Source organism: Saccopteryx bilineata, chromosome 6 (genome assembly GCF_036850765.1).
Source record: "Saccopteryx bilineata isolate mSacBil1 chromosome 6, mSacBil1_pri_phased_curated, whole genome shotgun sequence".
NCBI classification, from domain to species: Eukaryota; Metazoa; Chordata; class Mammalia; order Chiroptera; family Emballonuridae; genus Saccopteryx; species Saccopteryx bilineata.
Genome location: NC_089495.1, coordinates 48,167,893 through 48,175,167, shown reverse-complemented (window position 1 = coordinate 48,175,167; position 7,275 = coordinate 48,167,893).

Genomic DNA, 7,275 nt, shown 5'->3' with positions numbered 1-7,275 from the left:
CTATCTTTTACATTAATCTAAGATTAATACTCTATTTCCAAGCTTCATGCAGAATCAAAAAATGTATCATTCTTTATACCCTATTGTAGGAAGTGAAGGAAAACAAACTAGTAGAAAAAGGCAAAAACATTTTTTTAAATTTATAATGAATTTTTTTTTTAATTTACAGAGACAGAGATAGAGTCAGAGAGAGGGATAGATAGGGACAGACAGACAGGAACGAAGAGAGATGAGACACATCAATCACTAGTTTTTCATTGTGACACCTTAGTTGTTCATTGATTGCTTTCTCATATGTGCCTTGATTGTGGGGCTACAGCAGACCGAGTAACTCCTTGCTCGAGCCAGTGACCTTGGGTCCAAGCTGGTGAACTCTGCTCAAACCAGATGAGCCAGTGCTCAAGCTAGCGACCTTGGGGTCTCGAACCTGCGTCCTCTGCATCCCAGTCCAACGCTTCATCCACTGCGCCACTGCCTGGTCAGGCTCAAAAACATTTTAAATTCAATTTTGCTTATTAGGTCAAGAGAATGTATTCAGGTTTTATTATTATTATTGAATTTAGAATTACTATTGTGTACATTTAAATTCCCCATTGTGTTATTAGAACAGTGAATTAAATTATGCATTTCTAAGAGATGTAGCTATCTTTTCACATATGAATATTATGTAAAACGATGGTCATGCATTTCATTTGTTTACTATAGTGGGATTTGATGGGATGCTGTTTGTCTCCGAGCATTTAAAATACTTAGGCTAGTAGATCATATCAGAGAACAAGACAATTGATAAATTGTTGCTTTTTATTAAGGATAATAAATGTAAATACATGTTTCAAAAACATTAAAGATGGTTATCTTCATGGCTTCTATATGCCAAGGGACGAGAGGAAGCTTACATAGAACTTCAGTGAGAATTTTTTACTACTTATGGAGGGTATGTATTCAGGAAGAGGGGATGGTCGGTGGCTGTGGGTATGTGGTACCTGGTCTTGGAGTGGGAGAGGCCGGGAATCCCAGTGTGGAGGCATCCTCTGCCTCAGACCACAGCTCCTGGAGGTGTCGGTGTGCCTTGCGATCTGTCTCGCCAGACAACCTAGACCCATTGTGTGGTGCATAGGCCCGGAAAAAGAGCCATCAATTAAGGTAACTGGGGACCTCATAATAGAGGTTTGATCAAACCACAAGAACTGGGCACACCTTCTCAGCAAAGCACACCGGTGAGTGCAAATAGTTCTGGAAGGGAAAGAGGGAGAGTCGCTTGCTTGATTCAAAGGTGCCAGTTCTTGATAAGCAATTGAGCAATTCCCTGAATGTACTTTTTTTTTTCTCATTTCTTAGCCTTTTCTTCCCCTGTACCTTTTTTCTACTCCTGAAGATTTTTTTCTCTGTGAAGATTCTTTTTTCCCCTCTGAGCCCTTGAGCTAGAAATATTTTCTCTCTTTTCTCAACTCTGATAGCATTTTGTTTGTATCTAATGGCTCTTCTGACGCTCCATCTACCTGAGAACTCCTGGGTATCCTTTAAAATCCATTTCAAATACCCCCCCCCCCCCAATTAGGCCTTTACTTACTCTATGTTTTTGTCATGCTTCCATATGCCCTGCTGTAGAGCTTTAAATATTTTGAATATCAACCCTGGTCCCAGAGATGACAAATTATGTATTTGAAAGGTATCAAGGTATATTAGCTTGCTGAGGTTGCTGTAACAAAGGCTAGGCACTTAAACAACAGAATTTTACTTTCTCACAGTCCTGGAGGCTAGAACTTCAAAATCAAGATGTCAGAAGGGTTTTTTTTTGGGGGGGGGGGGTTGTTTTGTTTTGTTTTGTTTTTTCTCATTCAGTGAGAGAAAGGGAAAGCAGAGAGACAGACTCCTGCATGTGCCCTAACCAGGATCCACCAGCAACAGAACTCTTCTTAGCACCTGAGGCAGAGGCCATGGAGCCATCCTCAGTGCCTGGGGACAACTTGCTCCAGTCAAGCCATGGTCACAGGAGGGGAAGAAAGAGAGAGAGAGAAACAAAAGGGGAGGGGTAGAGAATCAGATGGGTCTTCTCCTGTGTGCCTTGACTGGGAATCAAACCTGGAACACCACACACTGGGTTGACGCTCTACCACTGAGCAAACCAGCCAGGGCCTCTCTCTTTGGCTTATAGATGACTGCCTTCTCCCTGTGTCTTTTTTTTTTTTTTTTTTTTTTTTTTGTATTTTTCTGAAGCTGGAAACGGGGAGAGACAGTCAGACAGACTCCCGCATGCGCCCGACCGGGATCCACCCGGCACGCCCACCAGGGGGCGATGTTCTGCCCCTCCGGGGCGTTGCTCTGCTGCGACCAGAGCCACTCTAGCACCTGAGGCAGAGGCCACAGAGCCATCCCCAGCGCCCGGGCCATCTTTGCTCCAATGGAGCCTTAGCTGCCAGAGGGGAAGAGAGAGACAGAGAGGAAGGAGAGGGGGAGGGGTGGAGAAGTAGATGGGCGCCTCTCCTGTGTGCCCTGGCCGGGAATCGAACCCGGGACTTCTGCACGCCAGGCCGATGCTCTACCACTGAGCCAACCTGCCAGGGCCTCTCCCTGTGTCTTTATATGGTCTTCCTTCTGAATGTATCTTTGTCTTAATCTGCTCTTTTTATAAGAATACAAATCTTGCTGGATTAGGGCCCACCTCAATAACCTCATTTAATTATCTCTTTAATGATGACATTTTGAAATAAAGTCACATTTTGAGGTACTAGGTATTAGGACTTCAACATATGAATTCAGGGAGGGAGGTGCAAAATTCAGTCTATACTATGAGACAAAAGATTAGGATGTAAATTTAAACCATATTGGCAAAATAAGTTCAAAACCAAAATGCATCACCAGGAAAGGTGGGAAGAAAGTAGATGATGGGCCTGGGTGAGTAGCCAGGAGCTAGAGTGCCACATAGAGCGGTTTGACAGACCTTAAATATTTTCCTTGATTGTAGGCGGTCAAGAACTATTTGAACATAGAAGAACTGAGGAACCAGACTAGACAGCTCAGGATTATGTTAACAGAAAGGTACTTTCACGACTTCAGTTGAAGATTTCTAAGAACCTTTTGAAGGTCAGAGGGTGTGAGCTGAGATGGGAGTTCCTCCAAAGAGCACAGAATTAGAAGTCAGCCACACTTGGTTGTAGCTGGATCCTACTCTCACCCCAACAGGGTGCGGGTCTGTCTGACTTGCTCCCTGGGCTCTCATCAGCTGCCATTACATTATGTTTTATTAGAGCCCATTGTCTATCAATCAATGTCACCCTGAAATAACACACTGGACTTCCTGTGAGTCAGCCATAGTCACTCCACTCAGAGATGCTGCCTGAAGGGTCTAAATTCAGAACTGTTAATTAATTCCTTCCCAGTGTCTGGGGCATGGAGCACTCAAATCTTCCTATTTCCCTTCACTGCTGCTAGCTGGGTAATGTCTTGCAAGTTTCCCTTCTAACTGAGTAATGTCTCATTTAACAAGCATCTAGATCAGTGGTCCCCAACCTTTTTTAGGCCACGGACCGGTTTAATGTCAGAAAATATTTTCATGGACCGGCCTTTAGGGTGGGGACGGATAAATGTATCACGTGACCGAGACAAGAGTTTTAGACAGATGTAACAGAGGGAATCTAGTCCTTTTTTAAAAATAAAACATTGTTCAGACTTAAATATAAATAAAATGGAAATAATGTAAGTTATTTATTCTTTCTCTGCGGACTGGTACCAAATGGCCCATGGACCAGTACCGGTCCGCGGCCCCGGGGGTTAGGGAAGACTGATCTAGATCACCCCCACTCACCCTTGTTTTCATGAGCAGTAGAGAGAGAACAAAAGATCAAGGCATTGATTGCATTAGCTGTGTGGAAAAATGGCAAAGATTACAAGATGTAATATTTAGATCCAGAGCTTGCCTAAGGAAGATAATTGGGACATTAAGTTGCCATGTTGGGAGGTCAATAGTTCTTCTGGTTTTATCTGGTTGTGCAGTCTTGTAAATGTCCAGTGCTCCAATACCTTCAGGCACTTATAATTAACTTCAAAAATTGGAAGATTCTGTGTATAAACTGCCCAATTTAATGAGATAAGTCAAAAGGGGAAAAGAAGGGGGAGTGTTTCTTGCAGTATAATTGGTTTTTACATTTTCCACATTGCCTTTCTAATCTATTCCACTGAGAGTTAGGCTTTCAGATTATTGAAGTAGATGGCAATAAATGCTATTTAAGTAAAGGACATAATAAGTCCCAGCTGTACCCAGGGAAGTTCCCAGGAGGGCAGCAGACTCTCAGCTTGCCCCGCTGTTACTGGGGAAGAAGGTCTCGCTCCCAGGGCTGCATAGGAGACAGGAGTTCCCAACAGCTCGCCTGAAGTTGTGGAGTAATAGGCTAAGATGAAAAGTCTTACTTGAAAATTTTCAGTATTAGATTTTCTGGGGACTTTATTCAGCCAACACTTCAACAGAGAAATAAATCCTTTCTGTTATGAACAAATTGGAAAAGAAATGTCTTCTCAAATAAGGTCATCTCTGATTTTGAAGAGCCCTAAGATAAAGTATAATACTAGTTTGCTTGGGCTACTATAACAATGTACCACTGACTGGGTGGTTTAAACAACAGAAATTTGTTTTCTCACAGTTCTGGAGGCTGAAAGTCCAAAATCAATGTGTTAGCAAGGCTGTTTTTTTCTGAGGCCTCTCCCTCTCTCTCCTTGGCTTGTAGATGACTGTCTCTTCTCTGTGTCTTCCCATGATTTTCCCTGTGTGCATGTTTGTGTCCTAATCTCTTTTTATAATAATACCAGTCACAATGAATTAGGATCCACCTTCTTGACCTCCTTTGACTTTGATGACCTCTTTAAAGAATCTGTCTCTAAATATAGTCACTTTCTGAGGTACTTGGGGCTGGGCCTCAAAATATGACTTTTGGGGACACAATTCATCCATAAAACACATGTATCTTCTTTTCCAAAATAAAGTTATAGAGGCTTTCCCTCTTATTCATTTTTTGTTTACTATCTCTTTATTTCCTGTGTCAGATTAGATAGCAATTCAAATTGTTTGATCTCTCTTTCCTTCCCAATTTCTTTGACCTCTCCCCCAACACGGTTTTTCTCATCTTCAAAACTTTTTCTAGTTATTAAAAGCACAAATGCATTCTTCTTTCACACAGACCTTTCTGCCCATTTCTCAACAGGCTGAGATGATAGGAGGCCGACACAACTCTATTAGCTCATGCCTGCATAAAGCAAAGATCTCTTTTGCTATTACCCTTATGACATTTCACGGTGCAGAGACTCAAGGCGGGGGGGGGGGGGGAAGGCTGTGGCTTACATCAGTGATAGAGATGGCCTGGTTACAATTTGCTGAAAGTGCCAAGTGACTATTCAATATAAGACACTTCTGTTCTTCCTTCTTCTGGGGCTATTTTAATGAGGGGACAACAGTTACTGGCTGGGAGGTCTTTTTGATGACATTTCAGGCTAATGCTTGCACATCCATACTGTTATGGCTTCCCTACACTGCTGATATAGAAATGGAGGTAATTAGCAGGCACTTGATGGTCTAGCTGACAAATGGGGACATACGGTTCAGCATTGTTCATTCATAGGTTGGTAGTTAAGGCATGAACACACATATAAGTTTCCCCTGGGAAAACATTTGGCATGAGAAGTAAAAAGAACCTAGGAAATATGTGTGTGGAATATCAACATGTCAGGCTCAGAAAAGGAGCTGAACAACAGTGCAGTAGAAGCCAGAGAAGGGAGAGGAAACTCAAGAATGAGAAGAGCGCTGGGTGGTCCAGAGAACAGCGACAGCCTCGAGGAGGGAGCCAGCAGTGGGCAGGGCTGCTGAGAAGTGCATGATTCCCGAGTAGCGAGGACCAGGTGAGGAGTATTGGCTTTCTCTAACTCCCTCTGGACTCATTCCCAAGGACTCCTTAGGTGTCCCACCTGGGGAAGAAGCTTTCTTTACTTGCTTTCATCTAGTAGTTGGCTGGTGGGGAACGATAGAGTTGGAAAAGACCTTGGTCATCACTTGAGTGCCACTTTGGCTCCTGCAGGCCTACTCTTTTATTTTGGCTATTGTGGGGCAATCTGTTACTCACCAGTTCCAGCCGCTTCCCAGCAGGTGCAGCCTGACAGCACTCACCGCAGGCCCCTGCACATGGCTCTTGTTTTGTGTCTTGGACTTCTCCATTGTCCTGGGCACATGGAGGAGTTGGGAGGACCCGCTCAGCGTTGGCTCAGCTGTTCACTGTACAGGAGTGATCTTCACCTTCACCTCCATGGGGCATCCAGTGATTAGAAGGGGGCTTCAGTCAATGCTAAATGATTTCTCTTTTCTTCTCCTTGAACAGAAGTCCTGCAGAACTGAGCAATAGATTGGTGGCCACCGCCAACTCTATAAACACATCTTTATGTTGATTCACCCTTCTTTACTTTGCTTGTTCCCCCCTGGTTCCTTGGCTCTCCCTCCCTGTAAAGTTCTTGCAGTCAGCTCTGGGGAAACTGAGGCTAAGAAAGTCAATCTGGGAAGAGCTGGATTATTCAAGTCAGACAGCAGTTAAGGACCCTATTGTTGGTGATAGTTCTCTGTAAGCAATAGCTTCACATTATTAAGGCTCTTACCTATGCTACCAGCTCGGGAAAACTCTGTGCTGTTAAAGAGCTCATAAGGTTAGATTAAGGTTACCTGCAGAATCTTCCTATTTACCAACTCAACTGATTGGTAACCTTAACAACATCTCCAAAATCCCTCTTGCTGTGTATATGATAGCCTATCACAGTTATAGTCCTAGGAATTAGAGCTGAAGATCTTTGTGCCATTTAAGAATTCTGCCCAAACATATGCCCATACCACACAACTTACAAGTAAGTCTTAGAATCAGATTTTGAATCCAGGTTTGTCTGACTCCAAAGTTCATAATATACTATTTTCTAATTTGTCTCTCAGTGGTGAAAACAAATGTGGTATAGAGAACTTTATAGTTATCAACAATATTTTCCATTTATTTTATTGTTTGGCTTTATAAGAAACCCTTTACAGGGTATCGTTATTCATTTCTATGGATGATGAGACTGGGGGTTAAAAATGTTTACTTGTTCAAGTTGCTATAGGCAGAAAACAGCAAATTAAGGACTGAAGAATAGCTCTACTGATTCCAGATTGTATACTCTTTTCTTTACATCACCATGATTCCCTAATTTTTTATTTAAATAATTGATTATCTAATTGGGGAGCAGATTTACTGGGATAGAAAAAAAAAAAACTAG